This window comes from Bos indicus x Bos taurus, chromosome 4 (genome assembly GCF_003369695.1).
Source record: "Bos indicus x Bos taurus breed Angus x Brahman F1 hybrid chromosome 4, Bos_hybrid_MaternalHap_v2.0, whole genome shotgun sequence".
Taxonomy (NCBI): domain Eukaryota; kingdom Metazoa; phylum Chordata; class Mammalia; order Artiodactyla; family Bovidae; genus Bos; species Bos indicus x Bos taurus.
Window position 1 is genome coordinate 15,807,847 of NC_040079.1, and position 27,351 is coordinate 15,835,197.

Here is a 27,351-nt window from a genome sequence, read left to right on the forward strand (position 1 = left end):
CCGGTTCTCCCAGTTGTCCAGGCCTTTGTGCCCTCCGACCTAATGTTAAGGCTTCTCCTAGGGGTGGGGGAAAGGGTGGGGCTCAAGACACCAGAGCTCTACTCTGCTGAGGTCAGGGAGGGCAGGAAAACTGTTCACTGCAACGTAAGGAATGTTGCAGAGGAACAGGGGGTGTGAGCTGGGTGGTTCTGCACTCCGCCGCTCATCTGGCCAGGCCCTTCCTATTGGTTTCTGCAGAAGGGTGAAGCTGCAGAATCTATGTCAGTGCATTCTTAACGTGCCCTCCAAAGTTTAAAGCACTGCTTGCCCACTGTAGAAGTCTTAAGTTGAGTAGGTAATTTAACGACGCGGTAATGATAATCTACCCCATCTGCCCTCCCATCACAATTCTTAGCATTTTAAACTCAGGGTACACCTTAGAATACACGTTTAAGTGCTGAGGGGAGGCGTTTATTTTAAACAACTGATGCCCAGGCCCCGCTCCAGACCAAGTCAATCAAAATTTCTAAGAACAGGCCCTGGGTATCAGTATTTTTAAAAGGTCCCAGGTGATTTTAAGGTACTTCCACAGTTGAGCGAGGTTGCTTTTAGCCATCACCTAGAGGGCTCGTCACCAGAGGGGACTGAAATCGCAGATTCCAAAAACAAAGACCTTGTAGATTTTAAAATTTGGAAGCCTGTTGCTTACAATGAAATCAGCTGGCTAGTCAGCCTTCACCATCAAGATCTAAAGCCACCTTGAACAGATACAGGTAAGAGGCTAGTATGTATATGTGTATAAAGTAGTTTTTAACAGTAAGTCTAAAAGCATAATCACAGGCCTTCTACAGTTAGGTCTGCTTGGTCTAATACTATCGGATGCAGTGCTTCACCTTAGCCAAAACTGAAAATCTTTGGTACCTTTCTCTCTCTGCCTGGGACCCATATAGTTCTGTCTGTCTTGATTTCTGAGCCTCTAAGCTGTGGATTCTTTCTATTTCCCTCCTGATATTCAAGTATATATGTTCTCCGACCTCTGTCTTCTAGATTGGAAAGAAGCTGGGAGAAGTAGCTTGCCATTTAACATGCATAAAGTCTCAGTCAAAAGGAAAAAATCTCTAAGAGCTGAATTTCAGTAGCTATCATAGGATAATAGGAGTAGTATTTTGAGGCTCAATGGCTTTCCCCAAAACCCTCGAGTATAGCTTGCAAGCAGTTGCTGCTTTGGCTATGGGCAAAGGTGACTCAGCCTCCCCCACGCTCTCTGGAACCTGCCCCCTTTATTTTGCTTCCTGAGGGTCCATGGAATGTCTGACAGTTACTCGAGAGTGAGAGACCCCTTCTTGGGCCTGTGTCATACCCAGTCTCCTGTGTCCCAGGCGTGGTCCCTTCTTCCTCCACCAGAACCAGACAGCTGCCACAGGCACCTGGGTTCTTTGAAACCCCTGCACTGGCCTCCCAGCTGAGGAACTCAGACACAACTGTCCCTTTAATGATGGGAGGCGAGTCAGTGCTGGAACTGGAGTGACTGAGTGACTCAGTCCTTTGACTCAGTTCTCTACATTTAGCCCCAAAAGAAGGGAAGCCAGAATCAGACCATCCTGACCCTTGTGTTAAAATCATTGTCCGATATGGGCAAAAATTAATCCCAGCTAAGTTTGCCTAGAAGTTAAGCCCTTTGCCAACAGGAGGCCAGAATTGGCTTCCCTTTGACACATTCATCCTTGGCCTGTGGTCAGCTGAGAGAGGGATGAGTCTGAGACCCCGTTTTCCAACTGGCTGAACTACTAACAGTCAAGTTATGGTTCCCTCCCAACACTCCCCCCTCCCCGAGCCTTAGAGAAGGAAGGGGTGAGTCAGCCTTGCAGCAAGCTTAGGGAAGAGGATCTGTATTGTATTGGGGAACCCGAGGATCCATGCTTCGCTTCAGCAGGAGAGGAGGGCAGGATGGTAAGAGCTTGCGTATTTTATCAGGAGGGCTGTCAGACCAGTTCAAGCAGAGTAGCAAACACATTTCCTTTTTTGTTTTCTATAAAAGTGTACTTTAAAACTTTCAGATTGAGGATTTCCCTGGGGGTCCAGTGGTTGGGACTCTGTGCTTCCAATGCAGGGACACGGGTTGGATCCCTGGTCAGGGAACTGGGATCCCACCTGCTGAATGGTGTGGCCAAAAAAAATTTTTTTTTAAAAGTAAAACTTTAAGATTACTTTTATATACACATGTATGTATTTATATGTAAACTATAAAAACTATCCTTATTATAAAACATTTAAGTGCTAGTCACTCAGGTGTGTCCGACTCTTTGGGACACCATGGACTAAAGCCTTCGAGGGTCTTCTGTCCATGGGATTTCCCAGGCAAGAATATTGAAGTGGGTTGCCATTTCCTTCTCCAGGGGATCTTCCCCACCCAGGGATAGAGCGCAGTTCTCCTGCATTGCAGGTGGATCGTTTACCAGCTGAGCCATCAGGGAAGCCCCAAGCAATACATAAAAAGGACAGCTGCTGTCCATGGGGTTGCAAAAAGTTGGACATGACTTAGCAACTGAACAACAAAAAAAGAACACAGTGAAAATTTTCCCCATACTTACTCCCTCCTCAGAGGTGGTCACTGTTCGGTATGTATATTAAATCCCCCTAGACTTCTTTTCTTTACATGTAGTATATTAGTTTGTTTGTTAGAAAAGTGGAATAACTTAACAGTATTATGTGAGAATAATTCCATGTGGGACATAACATAGTCCTTTCCAACAGCTACCTAGTCTTCTTTTGCATGAATTGACTTTATTTCTTTAACACACTGTCTGCTGATGAGTAATTAGTTGCTTCTGATTTTAGCCACTGTAAATACTCTCCAGCACTTGTTCCAACATTTCTGTATATAAATTCCCAGAGGTGGAATTGCTAAATTAAAAGATTTCAAAGCCAAATGTATATTGAATATATCCGTGCCCAGTGATGGATATTTTAATGAAATGAGATTCTTTTTTTTTTTAATTTATTTATTTTTTAAGTGAAAGTTGCTCAGTCATGTCTGACTCTTTGCGACCCCATGGACTATTCAGTCCATGGAATTCTCCAGGGACTGGAGATCTCCAGCCTTTCCCTTGTCCAGAGGATCTTCCCAACCCAGGGATAGAACCCAGGTCTCCCACATTGCAGGCGGATTCTTTACCAGCTGAGCCACCAGGGAAGCCCAATTTATTTTTTAATTGAATGATAATTGCTTTACAGAATTGTGTTGTTTTCTATCAAACATCCACATGAATCAGCCATAGGTATACATGTATCCCCTCCGTCTTGAACCTCCCTTCCATCTCACCTCTCTAGGTTGATACAGAGCCCTGTTTGAGTTTCCTGAGACGTACAGCAAATTCCCGTTGGCTATCTGTTTTACATATGATAATGTATGTCTCCATGTTACTCTCTCCATACATCTCACCCTCTCCTCCCCTCTCCCTGTGTCCATAGGTCTGTTCTCTGTGTCTGTTTCTCCATTGCTGCCCTGCAGATAAATTCTTCAGCACCATCTTTCTAGATTCCATATATGTGTGTTAGTATATTTATTTTTCTCTTTATGACTTACATCACTCTGTATAATAGGCTCTGGGTTCATCCACCTCATTAGAAATGACTCAAATGCATTCCTTTTTATGGCTGAGTAATATTCCATTGTCGGAGAAAGCAATGGCACCCCGCTCCAGTACTCTTGCCTGGAAAATCCCATGGATGGAGGAGCCTGGAAGGCTGCAGTCCATGGGGTCGCTGAGGATTGGACACGACTGAGCGACTTCCCTTTCACTTTTCACTTTCATGCATTGGAAAAGGAAATGGCACCCCACTCCAGTGTTCTTGCCTGGAGGATCCCAGGGACGGGGGAGCCTGGTGGGCTGCCATCTGTGGGGTCGCACAGAGTCGGACACGACTGCCGTGACTTAGCAGCAGTAGCAGCAGCAATATTCCATTGTGTATATGTATAAAATGAGATTTTGATACTCAGTTTTTCAAAAATTGTAAAATAGTATTACCTCTCTTACCCTCGTTCCCCACTGAATTTACTATGAATTTCTATTTAAGTTAGAAATTGTGTGGTACATTCATAGAGGCAATCTATTATTTTGAGTTTTGTTAAAATTTTCAAGGCAACATTGAAACTAGAGTTTCTAAGAATTTTTCTATGGCTTATAGCTCGTCATCCAACAAATTGTCCCAATATTGTTTCTTCTGTCAGTTTGTGTTCCGAAAATCTTGATCTCATATAACCACGAGTTCACATAATGGTGTAGGCTGAAACCTGGAATGGGCAGAGTGGGTCACACATAAGAGCCAGCCCAGGGAAATAATGCAAGGAGCCTTCCTCTTTCGCTACCACGTTGCTGTTGTTCAGTCACAAAGGCATGTCTGACTCTTTGTGACCCCATGGACGGCAGCACCCCAGGCTCCCTTGTCCTTCACTGTCTCCTGGAATTTGCTCAAATTCATGTCCACTGAGTCAGTGATGCCCTCCAACCACCTCATCCTCTGCCACCCCCTTCTCCTCCTGTCTTCAGTCTTTCCCAGCATCAGGGTCTTTACCAGTGGGGTCGGTCTTCACATCAGGTGGCCAAAGTATTGGAGCTTCAGCATCAGTCCTTCCAATGAATTTTCAGGGTTGATTTCCTTTAGGATTGACTGGTTGGATCTCCTTGTAGGCCAGGGGACTCTCAAGAGTTTTCTCCAGCACCACAGTTTGAAAGCATCAGTTCTTTGGTGCTCAGCCTTCTTTATGGCCCACCTTTCACATCCATACATGACTACTGGAAAAAAAAACATAGCTTTGACTATATGGACCTTTGTTGGCAAAATGATGTCTCTGCTTTTTAATCCTGTCTGTCTGTGTCACAGGGTTGGACTTGATTTAGCCCTAAGTTCTCTGCAAATCAACTTTGTGCAACAGATAGAGTAACTATATATACAAAGTGGGACACTTGGAAAGTAAAAAAGGAGCACTAAAGATAAATTGTTTGTTTGTTTTATTTAAACACACTTCTCTTCATTTTTTTCTTAAAGTACTCGTGAAAGTATTTACTTGAAAGGGACAATATCAAATTTTAAATATAAAAATAATTCTTATAGTAGAATGGGTAATATCTAAGGATATGATCTACCACATTGTCTGGGTTGGTATATATTGTTTTCTACTTGTCTATTGCTATTTTGCCATTAACAAACAAAAAAATAAATTATTAATTGCTATACAGCCAGCCAGTCTGTGCTGGGAGCGTCCCTGCAAACTGCTAGCTGGCAAAGAGCTGGACATGCCCATCCATTCTTCCTGCAGCTCTAAGTGTACCAACCCAGGGACATGATTTCGTGTCACCCCTCTGCCCCCAGCTTTTCTTAACTCCCCCCTAGAGTAAAGACCTGAGTGCAGGGAAGGAGGAAGGGTCCTGGGGCTCACCCAGTGCTGCGTGTCAACTCCTTCCTGCTAACCGAGTCAGAGAAGATGGGTACCACTGTCCCTACTTCCCACAGCTCACTGTGGAAGAAAATACAGCTGCCTTTTCCCAGCAGATTGGAACCATTAAAGCAGAACCTTCTATAATTTTATGTGTGCTTCTCACGTCCCTGGGAAATACAGACTCAACCTCCCAGATGACCGAGCAGAGGTATTTGTGGGAAATTGTGCCACAAATCAGGATTCAAACTGGCCTTGCATGGTCAGGAGAGAGGTTAGCTGGGGGAGAAACCACAGAGCACTGATTCGGTCACTGAGCAGGAGTGTTGGGGCAGCCTGAGACGTAGAACCTGCATCCCTGCAGCTGGAGTGGGACCAGTTTCTCAGGCACTGACTTGGTCAGGGCAGCAGCTAGGAAGACACGGACCACCAAAGCAGCATGCTGGGGCGCTGGGCTTCTCCCATGGCAATGTCTCTAGCTCGCTGCAGGTCCAGAGGGATTTCCCCTCTCGCTGCTCTGAGCTGGAGGTGGGAGTCGTTCAGATGTGAAATGAAGTGTGTGGTCAGCCAACCCCACATACAAATCCCTGGCTGCCTGACATCCCTTTCCATCTGGTCCTTTTCATCGTCTGTGTCTGTGACAATCAATAAACACACACAGCTCCCAGGACATCAAACAGGGACCAGTGCTCTGTTTACCCACCAGCTGAACTGATGCATCTAACAGGATAGAAAAACATCAGAGAGGAGGGGCTTCTTGATGCTTCCCCAAGTGATGAGACTTGGCCATTCCGGCACTGCAGAGGCAGAGTCCAGAGAGGTTCCTGTTCCAGGCTCTCTTCTCACCTGCACTCAGGGAATCCAAGATCCTTGACCTGGGACAGAGGGAAGAGTGACAGGGAAAAGAGTCAGAGTGCTTCTAGACACGTACACAGCCCGGGTTCAGGCCGCCTGTTGACTGGAGAACAAGAGAGGAAGAAGGCTGCTTTCAGGATGGGGAGACAGAACACCTGCCCAAGCCCCCAGGGCAGGACCACAAGCTCCTCCTCACGTCCCTGAGATCTGGCCTCCATCCCCGACTGTCTGCAGAGACTTCATCCCGTTACTGATGGTGCAGCCACTGTACAGCTAGTTCACTGTTCTCGGTTTCTGAGCTTCCTAACATGACTTCCTAACGTGACTTGCCTGACCCAGGTCACGGTCGATATAACATTGCTATAGTGACATGTCTGCACTGCTTGTCAAAAGGCTGAAATGCTTCTCTGAATAGTCACTCCTGATGTCCCACTGTTTTGGGACCCCCACAACCAGATCCAGCCATGAAAGGGTCAACAGTAAGGCTGGGGCCCACGCCCCTCCTTTGTGAAGCATTTTGAATAATGCTTCCTCCCCTGAGACACCACACCATCTGGGTTATGCTAATTGTCTCTGGAGACATCTCCTTCACTGATTCCTTTTCTTCTCATTCAACAAGCATTCACGCCGCACCCACAATACACCAAGATCTGGTCCAAATAGACATTGTGGAGGAATAAAAAGAAGCCCAAGGCAGATGTTCTGCCATCAGACCTCTCTGTCCAGATGGAAGACCAAGATGAAGAAACATGGTAAAGAGCTCAGTCAAGAGAGAGTCACCCCCACACCTCAGTTCCTCACTCTCTTCTTTGGCTTCACTTTCCCTCCGGGGAGAGCTTGTCCGCGTTCACTGGTTCTTTGGCTGCATCCCCAGTTCTTCTCCACCCCCACAGGGTTGTTCTCTCACCAGACTCTTAGATCTCTACCTCTGGCTGCTTGATCTATATGTTCCTCTTGAATATATCAGTTCATATCTTCCATCACGCACATGCTTGCTCAGTCACTCAGTTGTGTCTGACTCTGTGTGACCTTGTGGACTGCAGCCTTCTAGGCTGCCCTGTCCATGGGATTCTCCAGGCAAGAATACTGGAGTGGGTTGCCGTTTCCTACTCCAGGGGATCTTCCCCACCCAGGGACTGAACCCATATCTCCTGCATTGGCAGGCAGATTCTTGACCACTGAGCCACCTGGGAAGCCCCTTCTATCATGTATCCTGTTTATATTCTGTGGGAAGCACACCATACCTCCGCTTTCTGATTGCAGAATGTCTCCAAGTCTCATGTGCCAGTCCTTCCATCCTCCTCTCCGTGTTTCCACATGTCCCAGAGCAGCCGTCCAACCGTCAGTCTCATGTCCAGGGCAGGACATACTGTCCCCTTTCTTCATGCTCTTGCCTTACCTGAAAGACTCTCCCAACTAGTCCAAAGGGCCACCAGATTCTACGTCTTCTCTGAAGCAGTCGGTGACCCCTCTGACTCTCATTGCCTGCCCACTTCTAAATTCCTCCAGTGATATTTCTTTCATAACACTTACCACTGTGGTTTGAATTTAGTCCCTAAACCCCTCTCATATTGTGGCTTTTGTTAAACATGTTGTCAGGCATCCCCTAGACTTTTAAACTAATCTTCTGGTGTTGAAGGGTTGTAATCTTTCATTGCCATTGGTTGATTGGGTTTGCGTCTTTTATCCCTAGCTCTAGGGCAGGGACCGTTCCTACATGTGTGTATTTCCCAGCAGCACCTCATGTGCTGAGCTCCTTGATTGATCTTGTGGATTAATTTCAAACCCATCCATGCTGGCTCAGATTGGTTAAATAAAAATTGCCCATATCTCAAAACTTAGCTAAATAAAACAGAGCACATTCCCAGGCATTACACAACTTGAGTACAAAACACCAAGCATAGATAGTAAACAAACAGCAATGGAGCCTCAGCTTCCAAGGAGCCAGAAAACGGGGAGGGAGGGGAGCGGAGTCCGGGCGAGCAGACCATGCTAATGGGGTGGGTTCCTCCTAACTTTCACTTGTGGCTTCGAGGCTGAGCCCTGGCTTTAATGAATAGGGAATGGGGTCAGCTCCTTTTCCAATTTCAAAACCAGTTTTTGCAGATTACACTGTAACAGTAATGGTATGTTTGAGAGGTTTTACGGCTTTACCACACTTGCAAACAATTGAGGCTGGGTCTGGTCTGCAGGTGACTTAGATGATATAGAAACTGCCTGCAATGCAGGAGACCCGGGTTCAGTTCCTAGGTTGTGGAAGATCCCCTGGAGAAGGGAGTGGCTCCCCACTCTAGTATTCTTGCCTGGAGAATTCCATGGACAGAGGAACCTGGCGAACTACAGTCCAGGGGGTCGTAGAGAGTCGGACCCAACTGAGTGACTAACACTTTCTGCAGCCCTGCAGATAAGTTGAGGAGGTTGTATTAGTATTGTCATTATTAATATCGTAACAAAGTCCTGTATTTTTACTTGTATTATTTGGCAGGATTAAGTTCCGTTCATAACAACAGAAGCTCGGTTGAGCTTCTCACAGGACACGCACCGTGCCCACTGTTTTCCAGGTGCCATCTTGGGTAAGCCTTTCAAACCAGGAGCTGTTCCTGTCACCACTTTACAGAAGAGAGAACCAAGGCTGAGCAAAATAACTGGCCCGAGGTCCCATGACTCTCAAGCAGCAGAGCTGGAGTTTGAATCTGGGGCTGTGTGCTTCCAAGCCCTTTGCTTTTAATCCCCACAGTACGCCATCTTTCAAGCTCCTTTCCAGAACTGGGAGTTGGGTGGGAGCAGTCCCAGCCCCGGGCTCCCTCTCTGAGCTCGGGGAGCCATGGTGCCGGCCCCAGCAAAGGGGATGGGAGATGACGTCTCCCTCCAAGATTGCTGCCTTTTGTCCAAATGTGCTGGCCGGGAGCCAGGCTGGAAACTCTCTGCTCATGGAAAGAAAGAGAACAGAAGCCAGCAAAAAGAGGGTGGGAAAGGGTCTGAGCGGGGAGGAAGGGAAGAGGAGGGCCGGAAGGCGAGAGGGAGAGGAGGTGGGGAGTGAGGCATTTGGGGCAGCACAGCTGGAGCCGGGGAGGGCTGCCGGAAGGAAATAAAGCATGGCCTTCTGTGCATCCCCTCCAAGTGGCTACTTCTGGTGTGGTGTGAGTGGCCAGGTACCCAGGGGCCACAACACAGGACAGATCCCACCAGGGGCCCTCCTCCCCACCTCAGTACTACTGTTGATCAATGCATGAGTGATAGTCGCTCAGTCATGTCCGACTCTTTGCGACCCCATGGACTACATCCTGCCAGCCTCCTCTGTCCATGGAATTCTCCAGGCAAGAATACTGGAGTGGGTTGCCACACCCTCCAGGAGATCTTCCCGACCCAGGGATCAAAGCCAGGTCTCCCGCTGGTGATTTCTGTACTGTCTGAGCCACCAGGGAAGCCCCAGTATCAGTGAGGCCAGGTTAAAATGAACATGAGGAAACCCTTCAGAGGGAAAAATAAATCCCGAAATGGCAGCCCAACGGCTGCCTCTGGAAATGGCCAGGCTGGCCAGGCGGTGCCCTGGGGCCAGGGTGTGCTGGGAGAGGAGGAGGGGGTGAATAAAACCCAATCAAAACAATTCCCTGAGTAGCTAGTCTGTATCCAGGAGGGGAAGGCCTGTAACCTGCCCCCAGAGCTCTTGACTTGGTGTTAGGCACCTGGACTTGAATCTGACAACCTGGATTCATTTGGCATCCACGTGGCCTTGGGGAAAGTTCATCTCTCCAGGCCTTGCTTACCACATCTGTGAAGGCAAGGCAACTGTCGAGTGGGTGTGAGGAGTTGGTGAAGCAATCTGTGTGGAATCTTGCCTAGAAAACAGTCAGTGTTCGATAAGTGGTGACCATTCATTCACTGTTGCAGTTTAATCTGAGGTGTCACACATAACTACCTGAAATCCTAAATCAAACATATAAATAACAATTGAGGCCAACCGTGAAAGACATACCACATGGTTATGCACGTTTATTAGGGTTACCAAGTATAGATAAGTTAAAAAAAATATCCAGAGAAATTCAGAGGACAGGGGGAAGAACTTCAGTTTGGGGTTTGGCCAGGGCTAACCCCAGAAAGAAGAAAAGAAGGATATGTAATTAGTAGACCCAGATTCCCCTGGAATAACTTCTTATAGAAATGTGTGTGTGTGAGCTAAAATCACTTAGTCATGTCCGATTCTTTGTGACCCCATGGACTATAGTCCACCAGGCTCTTCAACCATGGCATTCTCCAGGCAAGAATACCACAGTGGATTGCCATGCCCTCCTCCAGGGGATCTTCCTGACCCAGGGACTGAACCCATGTCTCTTAAGTCTCCTGCGTTGGCAGGCTGGTTCTTTACCAGTAGCACCACCTGGGATTTTGGGCTTCCCTTATAGCTCAGTCGGTAAAGAATCTGCCTGCAGTACAGGATTCAGTTCCTGGGTTAGGAAGATCCCCTGGAGAAGGAAATGGCACCCCACTCCAGGTTCGATTCCTGGGTTGGGAAGATCCCCCAGAGAAGGAACCCACTGTAGTATACTTTCCTGGAGAATCCCATGGATAGGAACCTGGCAGGCTACAGTCCACGGAGTCGCAAGAGTAGGACATGACTTAGCGACTAAACCGCCACCACCACCTGGGAAGCCCCCTTATAGAAACATGCGTCTATACATTTTTCTGGGGAAGAGGAAGGAGCATGGAGGAGGTGATTGAGTCCCATATGGGGTGACAGGCGCCTTGAGTCCTGTTCTTGCCTCTGCCATCCCCCAGACAGGTGACTGAGGCTAGATGAGCCACAAAATCCTGGCCCACATTGTGGTCATTTCTAGCCCTTCTTGCCTGCTCCCATCCTCTGTTCATTAAGGAGCTTCTCCATGCCAGGGGCTTTTCTAGCTGCATTACGTATCTTTATCCCCTCTTTCCTCTTTGAATTTCCACACTAGACTGAGGACTGTAAGAAGCACTGTCGTTTGCAGGCTGGGTTCCCAGTGACTGATGGGGGTCACGAGGGAGAGCTGCTGAGGCCGGGAGGAGGATGTGGAAGGCTGGGTCAGCCAGTGCAGGCGTCATTCCCAACAGGGTCCTGGGAGAGGGGCTCAGCATTTCCTGAAGGGAAATGACTCCCATAAATAGACAGAGGGATGGGAAAAGGACTCTTCCGTCCCTTTCCTACTGTCAACTCAGCTCTTCTCCTGGTGTGCAGACAATGCAACCTCTCTAAATGTTTTTCATTCAGATGTGTCCCTGCCAGTGTGTGGGAGTGATGTGAGCTCTGCTTTCTTGTATACTGTAGATCCAAAATAAGAACCGAAGAAGGCACACATTCCTTTTTTTGTTCATTTACCCACAGTGACCTCCCATTGGCCCATTCCAATGTAAGGCCAGAGTATTTTCTGTGAGGTTTTATTAAGAAGAAGAAAACTGTGGGCCTTCTGATACCATGTCCTATTTAAAACTTCATCCTAGAGTCCAGCAGATCCTCTTGTATCAGTGCTTATAATATGTTGTTCAGGTCCTTAGAAAGATTAGTTCTCATGACATGGCCTTACTAAGGCTTTGATTCCATTATATTAATTATATTGTTATTGTTTTTAATTCTTTTTTAAGTTATTTTACCCATCTGATTTTAAAAAGATGAACTAAGGCTTCAAATGTTCCCAATACTTTCAGTGATGCGTGCCCCCAGGAAGAGGAAGAAACTTCTTGACTCTCCACAGTGTAACAGGAATGATAAGATCACAGGCAACTTCTGTGCCAAGCTGGAGGCAAAGCTAATGGGGGTTTGGTTTCCTTAGTAGCTGCAGTTGGCTCAGCTTCAGCCATATGGGTGCAGATTCATGTTTAAAACTCACATGCACACTAGCTTTCTTTTTTCATTTTGGGAAAGTACTTGAACGTAGATTGAACATGACACTGTGTTACTGGGGATTCTTTTGGTTGCTTAAGCAAACAAGGGTATAAAGATACCTTGTGGAACCTGTGGGCAGGAATGCAGCTTGGCCCCAAGAGCAGATTGGACTGGGAGCGCAGAGCCCTCTTTCTGCGGGTATCATGCTTCTCCTCAACAGCCCAGCTCCCTCTGCTCCTTGGTCAGCAGGGTGAAAATGGCTGCCTCACAGCGCCATGTTTCCGTGTTCTGGCCACACACATTGACCCAACCCCCTGGCAGCAGAACCTGATTGGCCCGACTTTCAGTTAGGCCTCCTCTAGAGCCAATCAGCTGTGGCTGGGGGTGGGATCATCATTCAAACATGGCTGCCCAGGTCCCTGTGGCCTCCGTGGAGGAGGGAAGTGGCGGTTTGCAGGAAAGGGGCTGCTTTGTGAGGTAGGCAAGCACCAGTGAGTGCTTGTGAGATCTACTATCCAGTTATATTTCTGTAACCCTAATGTGTTCATTTGTCTTAACCATTGTACTCATAAGAATCCTGGTTCCTCAGATTCACATGCTACTTTGCTAGAGCTAGTGCTTGTGAAGGAGGTAATGATGTACTAGAGTGAGGGCTTTGGGGCTACACACCTCTCATAAAATCCCATGGATACTATTAAGCTTCCTAAGAAGGCAATGGCAACCCACTCCAGTACTCTTGCCTTGAAAATCCCATGGACGGAAGAGCCTGGTGGGCCACAGTCCATGGGGTCGCTAAAGTCGCTAAGAGTCGGACACGACTGAGCGACTTCACTTTCACTTTTCACTTTCATGCATTGGAGAAGGAAATGGCAACCCACTCCAGTGTTCTTGCCTGGAGAATCCCAGGGACGGGGGAGCCTGGTGGGCTGCCGTCTTATGGGATCGCACAGAGTCGGACACGACTGAAGCGACTTAGCAGCAGCAATATGTACCTGGTACATGCTTGCCAGATGCTTAGTGTGTCTGTCTCTCTCCACCCCCTATCCACTTTTCTTCCCTTCCCCACTCCTCTTCTCTCCCTCCCTCCCTTCCTTCCTCCTGTCTCTCTTTTTAAAATAACAGTCTTATTGAAGAATAATTCACATACCATAAAAATTAATCCATTTAAAGTGTATAATTTAATGATTTTTAGTATATTCACCGGTTGTGCAACCATCACCCATCAGTCTTAGAACATTTTTGTCATTTGGACAAAGAAACCCAATACCCCTTAGCCACCATTCCCCACCCCAGCTCCATCTACCTCAGTCCTAAGCAACCACTAATTTGCTTTCTGTCTCTGTAGATACCTCTGTTCTAGATATCTTATATAAATGGACTTATACAATATGTGGCCTTTTGTGATTGGCTTCTATTCCTTTAGCTTAGTGTCTCCTTATCCATGTTGTAGCATATGTCAGTACTTCATTCCTTTGATGGCTGAATATTATTTCATTGTATGGGTGTACCACATTTTGTTTATTCATCAGTTGATGGCACTTGGACTGTATCCAAGTGCATAGACTTTATGGCTATCAAAAATAATGTGCTCCGAATACTAATTTACAAGGACATACGTGGATGTGTTTTTTCATTTATGTGTGTGTGTGTTTGTGTATGTGCGCATGCACGCACTCAGTCAAAGTCCAACTCTTTGCGACCCCATTGGCTGTAGCCCGCTGTGCTCCTCTGTCCATGGAATTCTCCAGGTAGGAATACTGGAGTGAGTTGCTATTTCCTTCTCCAGGGGATCTTCCCAATCCAGGGATCAAACCTGCGTCTCCAGCATTGGCAGGATAACTCTTTACCAATAGTGCCACCTGGGAAGCCCTCATTTCTCTTGGGAGATGCATTATTTCTATGATTATGTTGGTTAAGTACTTAATGCAGTGCCTGACAGATCACAGGACAAAACAGCATTCATTTCCTGACCCTGACCTTCCCAAAGGTTATGAATGAAAGCTGTTTCCTGCTTGCCGCCCTTGAAAGAAGAGGGGTCAGGCCTTCAGGTTACTGTCCCCACGGGTACTGGCACCACTGAGTGGCAGATTCTTGCATCAGACTTGTGAGAGATGTTGATGGGTGGTTCTGGTTGAAGGTACTAAGAGAGCAGATAACAAGGTTTGCAGGAGAAATATAAAATTTGGAGTAGAAAGATACAAACCATAAGATTCTCTGTTATGCTACTTAAACACTGTGCTCCTAGGCCAGTCGCTGAAGCTTAATCTTCTCTTCAAAATAAGCCTAACAAGAATTACACCTGAAAATTGGGAGGAGGGCTTATATATGTTATAATGTGCATATGATGTGAAAATCAGGTGCTGTATGAGTGTATGATAAACTCTAGGGCAGGGGGAAAGTCAGAATTTTGAAACTGCATTCAAATCATAGCAGGTTCAGAGGGCATTTGGAGATTTTGAGGGGTTAAGGCAGGCAGTGGTCAGATCCTTCAGGGGCTGCTGTCAACCCCTCAGGGCTGCAGCCCCTCTGTGGAACTAGCTCTTGCCTGCAGCTGCATTTCTGGCTCTGAGAAAGACCCGGGTCATCCTTAGTTTACCAGGACCGTAGGCACATCGGATCTGCATTGTGATCTTATTGAACACCTTTGGGCTGGTCAGTTATTCCCCCGTTTATGAGAAAGTCCATCTTTGCACTAGTGATTTAAGATACCCCGTTGATCATGTATTAAGTCCTATGAGTACTTGGAGGACTTCCCTGTAGCTCAGACGGTAAAGAATCTGCTTCTGTTGCAGGAGACCAGGGTTCCATCCCTGGGTTGGGAAGATCCTCTGGAGAAGAGAATGGCAATCCACTCCAGTATTCTTGCCTGGAGAATTCCATGGACAGAGAAGCCTGGCAGGCTACATGGGGTCGCAAAGAGTCGGACACGACTGAGTGACTCACACGCACACACGAGTACTTAGGTCTACGTCTAGACTGTCTGTTCTGCCAGTCTATTTATCTATTCTTATGGCAGTACCATCCTGTTTTAATTGTGGAGGCTTTATAGTATGTGTGAATATCTGGTAGGGCCAGTCACCTCTGCTCCTCAGTTTTTTTATTTTTCTATGTTTTCCTAGCTCTTCTTGAATATTTGGTAATCTGGTTTTAAAGAGTTCAGTGTCCTCCTGAAAGGTCCTGGTGGAGGGTCAGGAGTGAGTTGTGGTTGAGTTGTCTTTTAGACCGGGGTGTGCCGACTTACTTCAGTAAACTGGTTTTGTAAAATTCTTTTTTGTTTTAGATTCATAAGCACTGAAGGCTTCTGGTGGCTGGATAGCACTCATATTCCCTGAAGCTCCAAAAGAGCAATTCAGAACACTTTAATTGAAGGAGAATATTAAAACTTGGTGAATTTAGATAAAAGAGTATGTGAGTTTTCTGTACTGTTCTTGCAGCTGTTCTGTAAACTTGAAATGCTTTTAAAAAAAATTAATGTCGTCCTGCTTCTGGTAACATTTGGTAAACGTTTTCAGAAACCTGTACAAGTTGTGTTCAGATTCTGCCTTAGTTCCCATCTTGATTGACTCCTGCCAGGAAATCTAGCAAATGAGTTAGGTGTCATTCCTTAAAGAATCAGTGCTGCTTTTCATTTAGTGGCTTGTCCTTCCTTAAACATTTAGCCATTTGAAGATTATGCAAGCATCTGTGCTTTTCACCCATACACCCCAAAGGAAATTCAGCCCACGCTCTAAGCCCAGACACACAAAGGGACCTGCTGTCACCTGTTTTGTTTATGGTATCATGTTTTGTATTAGAGATGTTTGTTTGCATCTTTTTTCTATCAGCTTTTTTTGAGATTTAATTGGCATTTAACATTGTGTACTAGGGCCTTCCCTAGTAGCTCACATGGTAAAGCATCCGCCTGCAATGCCGGAGACCTGGGTCAGGAAGATCCCCTGGAGAAGGAAATGGCAACCCGCTCCCATATCCTTGCCTGGAGAATTCCATGGATAGAGGAGCCTGGTGGGCTGCAGTCCATGAGGTCGCAAAGAGTTGGACATGACTGAGCAACTAACACACACATTGTTTAAGTTTAAAGTATATACTCGATGATTCAATGTATGTGTATGTTGTGAAATGATTGCCATATTTGATTAGTTAACACATCCATGACGTCACACAGGTAACTTTTTTTGTGTTATGAAAACATTTAAGATCTACTCCTCTCTTAGTAACTTCCAAGTGTATAATACAGTATTGTCATGTGAATGATATGACATTCACAGGATGAGGATGAAAGCTCTCAGAGGGCAAGAAAAATGATTTATTTCACATTTCCCCTAGTTTCACTTAGTTCCCTGTGGGAAGTAAACACTAATAATTGGAAGAATGAATTACATGAGTAATTTCCCTAATAGCCATAGGTCCCCATATAATCTCTTTGAACCCACTGAAAGAATGGGTTCTGTACTAGGAAGTGGTTATTGGAGACCAGGATCCAAGTCTTGGTGGTCACTAAGGGAAAGGAGGTAATGAGAATAAACTACCACTTATCCTTCTGTTCAGGAGATACTGTGGCAAAGCCAAACAAGTAATGAAGTGATGGGCTCAGCTGAGACCCATGCCCTGCAATTGTGGTTGTGGCTGAAAAGCAACTGTGTCGCCTGTTGGGAGCACCAGGGCAGACCAGACACCAGCAGATAACAGCAGAGTTTACATTTTTCCCCTGTTATTTACAATAGTGATAATGTTGTTTAGTCACTAATTCGAATCTGATTTTTGCAACCCCATTGACTGTAGCCCACCAGGCTCCTCTGTCCATGGGATTTCCCAGGCACGAATACTGGAGTGGGTTGCCATTGACTTCTCCAGGGCATCTTCCCAACCCAGGGATTGAACCCACGTCTCCTGCATTGGCAGGCAGTTTCTTTACCACTGAGCCACCAGGGAAGCCAATAGTGACAATAATGCGTGTGTGAGCTCAGTTACTCTGTCTTGTCCAACTCTTTGCGACCCCATGGACTGTAGTCTGCCAGGCTCCTCTATCTGTGGAATTTTCCAGGCAAGAATGCTGGAGTGGGTTGCCATTTCCTCCTCCAGGGGATCTTTCTGACCCAGAGATCAAACCTGCAGCTCCTGAGATTCCTGCATTGCAGGTGGATTCTTTACTTCTTGAGCCATCTGAGAACCCCCATGATAATGTATGTTTATTACCAAAACATTGGAAATATATATATTTTTGAAAATGTAGATAAGTGAACAAAAAAAAATTATTCAAAGTTTCTTCACTGATGATAGCTACTGTTAATCCTTTGTTATATTTCCTTCCAGTCATACTCTTACGTGTGAGATTTTAAATAGGAATTGATTTCTTCTCCCCCCACCACCCTCTTTAAAAACATGTTTTATTCATATTGTGTGCAAACTTTTGGATCTTGTTCCTTTTGGCTAACATCACAACATGAACATTTTCTCCATTTAGTAATAGTCTTTTTTTTCCTTTAGCTTCTTAATTTCCTTTTTAAAAATAACAGCTTTATTGAGATATAATTCACATATAGTTCAATTTATCCATTTAAAGTGTACACTTTAATGGTTTTTAGTGTGTTGACAGAGGTATGCAACCATTATCACAGTCAATTTTAGAATATTTTCATCAGTCCAGAAAGAAACTCCAAAGTCGTTAGCAGTCACTCCCCTTTTTTCTCACCCACCCACTTTGGGCCTAGGCAACCACTAATCTACTTTCTATTTCTATAGAATTATAGTAGTTTTAAACATAATTTAATTTGCTTCATAATACTTCATTGAATATATTACAGTTTATCATTACATTGCTTGACACTTGAGTTATTTGTAGTTTTCAGTATTTTAAATAAGATAGTCATGAACATTTCTGTGTACAGTTTTCCATATACCAGATTATATGGGAGATGCGTTCTTTAGGTAGACTCCCAAAGTACAGAAATGTAGAATCACAGAACCATGAAAAGAGAGGCCCACAAAAAAACCTTCAGTCTCCCTCCCAGCTCACTCAGAAAGTATTTACTAAATTCAGCATGATGTAAAAGGATAAAGCAATTGCTGATCTCGAAGAACTTAACAGCACCCAGAATAATGAGCTAGAATCTAACTCGCATCTGGTTTAGATAATATAATATGAGGCCACGGAGATACTGTCTAAGGAGCACCAGACTTGGGCTCAAAACAGACTCATTCCTGGTTCTGTCACTTAAGAGCTATTGTATGAACTTAAATGACAGCTTCCCTCAGCTTGATTTCCTCATCAGAAAAATGGTAGGAGCACTGGCCTTGACTTCTGTAGAGGTTAGAAATAAGAAGTGGCTTCTGGCCTAGCCAAACACAGAAGGAAAAACAAGTTTAATTGTTTGGGAGCTGAAAGAAGTTAGAACCTGACTCTTCCCAGTTTGGTGACCTGTAATACCTAAAAGCTGGAGAAGACAATGGCACCCCACTCCAGTACTCTTGCCTGGAAAATCCCATGGACGGAGGAGCCTGGTGGGCTGCAGACCATGGGGTCTCGAAGAGTCGGACACGACTGAGCAACTTCACTTTCACTTTTCCCTTTCATGTATTGGAGAAGGAAATGGCAACCCACTCCAGTGTTCTTGCCTGGAGAATCCCAGGGACGGGGGAGCCTGGTGGGCCGCCGTCTATGGGGTCACACAGAGTCAGACAAGCCTGAAGCGACTTAGCAGCAATATCTAAAAGCAAAAAGAAGTGTACTTTTTTATTTAAAAGAAAACTACATACCTGAATCCAGATTTTAAACCATATTTTGGCAGTATTAGCATATTTTATAACTCTCATAACTCCTACTGTTATGGTTTATGGCAAACTCACACTAACTTTTTCTAGACAGGTGACATGAATAGTAATGAAGCCTTGATTCGGGAGGGCTGACACTACTTACACGCACAGTAGTTTAGTGTACATAGGCAAAATGGCCACCTAATTGTACTTTTTTGCTTTTTATCCCACACAAAATGGTGAAGCCAAAGGCAACATATGGAAGTATTTCCACATTGTAAGTGAGTGAGGGGAAATGCATGATTTGCAAATATTGTCAAGTGAAAAATGTGTTTCCATCCTACTAAGGTGGCCAAATACATCTCTGTATGTAAGAATGCTCTGCAGATGTCGAAAACTCCTTCCCGGGTTTACTGAAAATGAGAACAGTAAACATCTTTTGCTATCTCTGGCCTCAAGAGCATCACAAAGTGTGGTCCAGTCTACAGGCTCAAGCCCACAAATTCCCATTGGTTTCATTTGTCACAAAACGGACAGGTGTGGGTCAAGAAAATACTGATCAAGTTGTTCAAAATAAACATTACTGTCAGTAACTGGGTATTCATACCCATAGAAAGTCTTAAATTACTCAGATCTTGCTCTCGGTCTTAAGGCCACCCCTTAGAGTGAAAACAAGCCTTGTTGTTGACGCCTGCCTGTATACGGAGGATCTGTGAAAGAGCGTCTTGGAGCATTTACACCTGGGCTCGAGGGACAGGAGCAACGTGCCGTATCCTGACAGTGCCTCCATCAGATTTCAGAGATGCTCTGAAAAACAAGAGCAAACAGACACAGTAAAGTAAAAGGCTGCCTTACAAAGGAGAGGGCAAAGGAGAGTGGATCTGTCGCTGACTGACAGTGACAGTGACTGAAAAATAAACTCCAGGGTTCAACTCTAAGCCTGTGAATTTCCCGGGAAACTTACAAACGCAGATTCCTAGGCCCTGTTCTAGCAGTCTGATTCACTCAGTCTGGGTGGGGCCAGGACTCCTCACTTTTAGCAGCTGTCCCTGCTGATTAAAAAAATAATAATAATAGCCTCATTGAGATATAATTCACATACCATAAAGTTCACCCCTTTAAAATACACAGTTGTGTTTTTAGCATATTAACTATTGCAACCATCACCACCACTATCTAATTTTAGAACATTTTCATCACTCTCCTCCCCCCTGAAAATCCATACCTATTAGCAGTCATTACCCAATCCCCACTCACACAGCCCCTGGCAACACTAATCTACTTTCCATCTCGATGGATTTATCTGTTCTGCACACTTCATGTAGATGCAATCATACAACATCTCTTTTGTGGCTGGCTGGCTTTTTTAAGGTTCATCCATGTTGTAGCATGTAATAGTCCTTCATTTTTTAAATGGCTGAATAATACTCCATTGGAGGAGGAAATGGCAACCCACTCCAGTATTTTTGCCTAGAGAATCCCATGGAGTCTAGTGGGCTACGGTCCATAGGGTCACAAAGAGTCAGACAGGACTGAAGCAACTGAGCGATACTCCATTGTATGGCTCGACCACATTTTGTTTATCCAGTCATCTGTTAAGTATAAGAAGATATGGTATATGTGTTCGCTCATTCAACAAACATTCCTTGAATACTCTTACTTGATTTGGGGGAATCTTCAGGGCTCAAAGCCGAACTCCTAGAAATAGGAAGACTGGTTCACAGAAAAGCCATTACCTTGGCTTTACCTGGTGTGTGTGCTGAGGACCTGGTGTCTGGTCATGGTGTGAGGCACGGTTTAAGCATTTGGTCCAAGAATGCAGACTGTGATTTTCCCAAATAATGGTCCTTGGGTGTGGCTTTGAGGCAGCATGTAGGCTTTGGTTTCGATTATTCCTCATCTGTTTCAGAATCCCCCATCTTCTTCCAAATGTGAAAAAAAAAATTGCTTTTGTTTTTTTTGTGAAAATACTCCCCCCAAAAGCTGTTATGTAAAGAACCAGAGCAGCCTGTTTTAATTTTTAAAATTATTTTTGTTTGTTTGAAGATAATGAAAATGAAGCATCAAGAGGCTCAGGAATGAGCTTCACTAAGTAGTTAGACGCAGCAAGAGTTGTATTATGTGATTGTGTGTGTGTGTTTTCCCTTCTCAACATATTTTCTGAAAGCAGACACCTTCTGGGTATGCTGGCTAATAAGAAAAATGTTCAGGGAGTTCCCTGGTGGCCCAGTGGTTAAGATTCTGGGCTTTCTGTTATGGCCTGGGATCAATCTCTGGTCAGGGAACTGAGATCCCACAAACTGCTTGGTTAAAAAAAAAAAAAACACTCAGTTGAGAAAATAACTATTTTTGTTTTGCTGTAATTGTTATAGTTTCTTCTCAGTTCTGTTGCCTGCTCTTTATAAGCTGATAAAACTAAGTTATTAGAATCATTAAAGCTGAAGAGCTTGTTTTATTTGCAACAGAAATAAAAACCACTGAAAATTTAGTTTTATTAGCATGATACCATTTATGATATAAACTGTGTTTTTCACTCAGTATCTCAAGTCTATTTTATGAATCAAGTTATATATATATATGTTTACCTATAGTTTGGAACCAGCATACTAGCCTTAGAATCCTAAAGGCACAGGAACATTACAGTTATATATATTTTATTCCTCACTTCACCTCCTCCGCTGCCCAAATTTATTTTTTTTCCTTTGAATATCCCTATACTGTATTTTCAGTTGAGATATGATTCACATAAAGTTCACCATTCAAAAGTACACAATTTAGGGACTTCTCTGGTGCTGCAGTGATTAGGACTCCGCACTTCCACTAGTGTGGGGGAAGGTTTGATCCCTGATTAGGGAACTAAGGTCTTACATGCTGCCTGGCGTGGCCAAAAAATTTTAAAAGATAAAACTGCACAGTTTAGCGATTTGTGATGTATTCACAGTGTTCTGCAGCTATCATTACTATCTCTTTCCAGATCACTTCCATCAGCCCCAGAAGAAACCTTTACCTATTAGCAATCATCCCAATTCCCCCTTCCCTCCATGGATTTACCTATTCTGGTCTTTTCATATAAACTCATGCAATATTCCTTTCGTATCTGGCTTTTTTCACTTAGTGTGTTTTCACGGTTCAGCCATGCTGTAGCATGTAGCATGTAATGACCCTTTATTCCTTTTAACACTGAACTGAAAAACGTACTGTGTGGCCAGACCACATTCTGTTTGTTTATCCATTCATCGGTTGATTGACATTTCCAGATTTCAATTTTTATGTAAATCACTGTTTTTATAAGATTTGGGGAGGGGACTTCCCTGGTGGTCCAAGGACTAAGAGTCGAGCTCCCACTTCAAGGGGTCTGGATTTGATCCCTGGTCAGGGAACTAGATCTCTCATGCCACAACCAAAGACCAAAGATCCCACACAACTAAGACCCAGTGCAGCCAAAGAAATTAAGTATTTTTTTAAAAGAAAGATTTAGAATCAGTTTTTCTTCCCTTCACCCCCACCCCATCTCTCTGTGACTTAAACATGTCCACATTTTTTTTTATAGCAGTCACTGAACTAGTACTATCCAAACTTCTTTTCTTAAGTGACTTTGAGAGCAAAATTTCTTTCGACCATATATTACTGTCATCTCCCTGTTCCCAACATCAAAACCCCACCAGAGCTAAAAGGAAGAAGGTTATTACTGGTGGGTGATATCAACAATCAGTAGCATCCTATTTAATTTTAAAATGTCACAAATGGATAATTAATTAATGCCCAGAACAAAATACGAGCAGTGCTTCATTGGAAGAGGCCAGGCCTCCAACCACAAGCAGCGGTCTTCCTGGGCTCCTGGTATTGAAGATGGTGCTGGCTCCAGCAGGTAGATTTCACCTGCCCTTGCTGCTCCTTCAGTGGCAGTGAACCAGGGAGAGCGGCAGGTGCGAGCCGGGCTCTAAAGGAGTTACCATCTGCCAGCTGGGGACTCCTCGCTTCTTTTCACACAGGGCTGCTCCTCTCCTTACCCAGGCACCCTTGGGTTCTCCTGTAAGAACTGCTCTCAGGGAAAGATCTGATAAGTCAACTGCCTCCTTCCTGTTTGTGGAAAAACACTTAACATCTCTTTGAAAATCTTGATCCTTTTTTGGGGAAATACTTGTTTTTAAATTAACGATCTCACAGTTCTCCAAACCCCCTTCAAAAAAAGTGTTTTCAGATATCAGGCTGAAATTTTAAGCCTTAGTGGGTAAACTTAAAGGGGTCACAAAATAATATAGCATTTTGATCTACTAACGTCAGTCTGGAGCAGTTAAAATTTTCTGTGGGCTTTTGAGAAATGGCAACCCACTCCAGTACTCTTGCCTGGAAAATCCCATGGACAGAGGAGCCTGGTAGGCTACAGTCCATAGAGTCCAAAGAGTCAGACACGATTGAGCGATTTCACAGAAACATCTCACTATAATCACTCTTTTTCTCTTGAAAAAGTAGAGGTAATTCAGAGAAGTAATTAGGAGTAACAGGCTGAGACATTTGAAGGGAGTCCCTAACAGATTAAAAGCTTAGAAGACTCTCCCATCACCTTTTAACTTCACCTGAGCCCTCCAATCAACTTGACATTGAGCCCAAAGAGAAACAGGAATCAAGAACAGATTTTACAGTATTCACTTTAGCAAGGAGAAAAACAGGATTCAGTTATGGACTAGATTGAAAAATATAATTAGCTATAGATGTTGGCTTTAAAAAATACATCTTTTTCACTTGTAAAACAATTTTAAAACTTCTGGAAACGTTTGTATGTGCAAAACACATGAATCTTCACGTGCCCATCACCTAGCTTTAAAATTTCGTGTGACATTTTATTCTAATTAAGTTTATTGGTACTAATTAAGCTCATCTAGTGAATGGGAAGTTCTATATTTTTGTGGCAGTTGAATGAGAAAATGTATTACTGGTCATGCATTCATAATACCTCCTGCAAATCAGCCTGTTTAGATCACAAGGCCAAATTACCTAGCAAGAAATAAAAGAAACTTTGGATTGTGTAAAAATCACCCGAGGCCTTTGATTTACCATATTTATGGTTTTGTTGTTTGTTTGTTTGTTTTGGCTGTGCTGGGAGGCTTGTGGGATCTTACTAATAGTTCCTCCAACCGGGGATCAAACGTGGGCCTCAGCAGTGAAAGCTCCAAGTCCTAACCACTGGACCACCAGGGAATTCCTTGATTCACCATATTTAAATGCAGGTTCCAGGCCGGCCCCAGACAGTTGGTTTTGGTACATTGGGTTGGTTGGAAACTTGGTCTGACAAGTTTCCCAGTTTGACTAGATCAGATCCTCAGTGGACCACACTTTGGAAAACAGCTCCATCTTGCAATCCCAGACCTATAAAGTGATAGAGAAGTTTGTCTTGGTAACGTAGGTCACAGAGTACTCCCACCTAACAAATTAGGCTAGGCTTGTCACCTAATTAATGACCTTGAAACATCAGAAACAAAAGGCAAGTGTCAAAGTTTTGTTCAAGCAGCGTTTTCCGTTCTCCTATGAATTCAGAAATGGTGAGCTGATTGCTGAGTGTGCTCCAGGGTCCGTGCCCTGCTCAGTTCCAGCCCCTTAAGTCCACTTGAACTTGCTTCTCAGACAAGGGTATCAGCTGTATCTCTAGAGACTGTGGTTTTCGGACTGGAAGTTATTATTGCCTGATGGGAATCAAGTTCACTTAAGTCCCGTGTTTTTTAAGTGTGTCTCTGGATCTTTAACCTCAGAGTTCACCCATGGTTCTCTGTGCATTAGACACAGTGGGCTTTGTGCTTTTTGAAAAAGCTGTGGCTTCCTGGGAACTTCAGAGAAACCGTTCCCTTTGGGGAGAAGGGGGGTTGTAGGGCTGATGGTGACCCGAGCACAGACATGGTTCTCTCTCCCCGGGTACAGATGCCATGCCTTACTCATCTGTGAATCCCCAGGGCTTCCAGCACAGGGCCTGGCACCTATTCCTAGTACCACTGAGAGGGTGCCAGCCTGAAAGAAGAGGGTGGGCGGCAAGGGTTGCTAGCTCACAGGGGGCTTGGTCTGTGTGGAGGCGGAGTGCCAACACGCAGAAGGCGGTGGAGAGTGGCTGTTATCCTGAGTCCTATGGGGCCTCTGCCAGGATCAGGACAGAAGAGCAGTGTCTGTCTGCCCAGCAGAGTGGAGAGGGTCCAGAAGCTTCGCAGAGCGTCATGAGAGGGGCACTGAGTTCTTCCTGTCCCCCAAAGGCCTTTTGGGACTCTCCTTTCTAACGGGAGGGGAGCCCTGGGACCTGGCTTCTCTCAAGAACCAGGCTTGCTTTCAGCACTGACAGATCCCAAAATGCACGGTGCCACTCTGGGAAAGGGGCAGCTGGGTTCCCTGCGCACCCAGGCCCCAGCTCCGTCCTCCTCCCCAAACACATGGTTTCTCTTGCTGTTTTCTCGGCTCACCATTTCCTAACCTCCCTCTTTTTAATTTGTTGCCCATGTCCATTCTTCTTTTTCTCTTTCTCCCTCTAGACTTCCTCTCCTCATTCCTAAAAGTTATATGCATGTCTTAAAGCCTGGCCCTTTCGTTTCTTGGGGGAAGGGGATGCCTAGGCTGGGCCTTGGGGAGCCACCCTGTCACCTGGCAGGTAAACCATCCTGGGAGAGGGGATAGGAATCTTGGAAATGTGAGATGGAGCTGGAAGCAGGATTCCTGGGAGGTTCAGTTAGGGCTTCCCTGATAGCTCAGTTGGTAAAGAATCCGCCTGCAATGCAGAAGACCCTGAGTTGGAAAGATCCCCTGGAGAAGAGAAAGGCTACCCACTCCAGTATTCTTGCCTGGAGAATTCCATGGACTATAGTCCATGAGGTCGCAAAGAGTTGGACATGACTGAGCAATTTTGACTTTCAGTGGAGAAGATGTGTGAATCTCCAGAATCTGAGTATTCTCCAAACCTCTAGTCAAGGAGTCACCTTCTCTCCATCAAGTGGGACCCCCAGTCCCTTGCGTTCATGCTTTACAGAAGAATTGCAGGGCGGATCCTGTTGGCATTTGCCAACGGGTCTCATCTTCCTAGCCACGTCCACCTAAGCCATGCTCATTTGTCCAGAGTTCTGTAGGGACTTGCTATTGAAGTAGTACATTTAATCAGTTACTTCAGTTCATTTGGATGTCAGGCCCTGAAGTTTTATAAAACTGCTGCTTCTCCACTGAGACTGCTCCTTTGGTACCCACGTGGTCCTTAGCATCTTGCAGGTTTGAGATGTTCCGTGGGAAGCCTGGGTCTGCTAGGACCATCTCCTAGTTTTCATAGACCAGACAGATGACCTAGTGGCTGAGCATTTGCCGCTCCTGGATTCTGAGCCTCTGAAAGAGTCTCTCCACGCAGGGCTCTAAAGCCAAAGACAGTAGGTTTATACCCAACGCCAGGGCAGCAGCAGAATAGAATAGCTCTGTGTAGGCATTGCCACTTGAGCAGGTGGTTTATTTCTTGTTTCAAATTAAGTAACAACTCTTCTCTTCTTTGGGGTCTGTTAGAACATCACTCAGAGAAGGCAGTGGCACCCCACTCCAGTACTCTTGCCTGGAAAATCCCATGGATGGAGGAGCCTGGTCGGCTGCAGTCCATGGTGTCGCGAAGAGTCGGACACGACTGAGCGACTTCACTTTCACTTTTCACTTTCATGCGTTGGAGAAGGAAATGGCAACCCACTCCAGTGTTCTTGCCTGGAGGATCCCAGGGACAGGGGAGCCTGGTGGGCTGCCGTCTATGGGGTCGCACAGAGTCGGACACAACTGAAGCGACTTAGCAGCAGCAGCAGCAGCAGCGCATCACCGGTTCTTACAGAGCCTTGAAAGAGTGTCAAGTTGTGCTGGTATTTGTTTTACTTTCTAAGGTTACATGTTTTCTAAAAATTTTTGGTTACTTTTATCTAAAAGACACACACACACACGTACATGTTTGCACACATGAGAAGCGTTGGCATGGGGGCTGAATCTGGGTGGACCTCGGATTCTGTGCCTCTGACCCCACCCCGCATGAGGAATTCTATACGGTGCAACCCTGTCACCCCCTACTCCGGGGTGGAATCCGCCAGGGATAGTTTGGGGTGTGGGCCCTGGATTTGCTGCCATGCTCACTCACTAAATGTGCCCCCTGTTCCCCCAGGCAACTCGGAGCTCCTCTTGGTGTTGACATGATGACTGTGCAGGCCAGCCAAGGGCAGCCACAGCCGGACTGAAAACCTGGGCTACAGATTGGCTGACAAGTAAGAACTTTTCTCCCCCATGACTGCAGAAGTTGGCCCAGATTCTCAGTCTCCTTCCTTTTTCCACTGCCCTTCCCTCCTCATGAACCCCACCTCCCTGAACTAAGGAAGCTTTCTGGTCTAAGTCGTCGTGATGAGCCCCCTCCCCTGTAAGCCGTCTCCATGCCCTGTGCTCAGTCAACAGCACAGGACCACAGTGGGCAAGGGGAGGCTTGGCTGACGCCCAGGGC

At 45.4% G+C, this 27,351-nt stretch overlaps 1 protein-coding gene and 1 long non-coding RNA gene across 4 annotated transcripts in view; one reads left to right on the top strand and one right to left on the bottom strand.

Moving 5' to 3' along the window:
• The window catches only part of DENND2A (DENN domain containing 2A), a 99,633-nt gene that overhangs the window by 2,870 nt on the left and 69,412 nt on the right, over positions 1 to 27,351 (top strand). The window contains exons 1-2 of one of the 3 annotated variants that reach the window (XM_027538835.1): positions 8,757 to 8,844; positions 27,022 to 27,121. The gene's annotated coding sequence lies outside the window, so the exon portion shown is untranslated. Of the gene's footprint in view, positions 1 to 8,756; positions 8,845 to 26,390; positions 26,729 to 27,021; positions 27,122 to 27,351 lie in introns of those variants that run through there. The other 2 variants (XM_027538836.1, XM_027538834.1) reach the window with 2 other exon arrangements.
• LOC113891133 lies at positions 4,975 to 8,528 on the bottom strand. Its single transcript, XR_003510672.1, has 2 exons — positions 7,516 to 8,528; positions 4,975 to 6,291 (listed from the first exon to the last, which is right to left on the bottom strand). It is a non-coding gene; the product is annotated as an uncharacterized LOC113891133 (long non-coding RNA).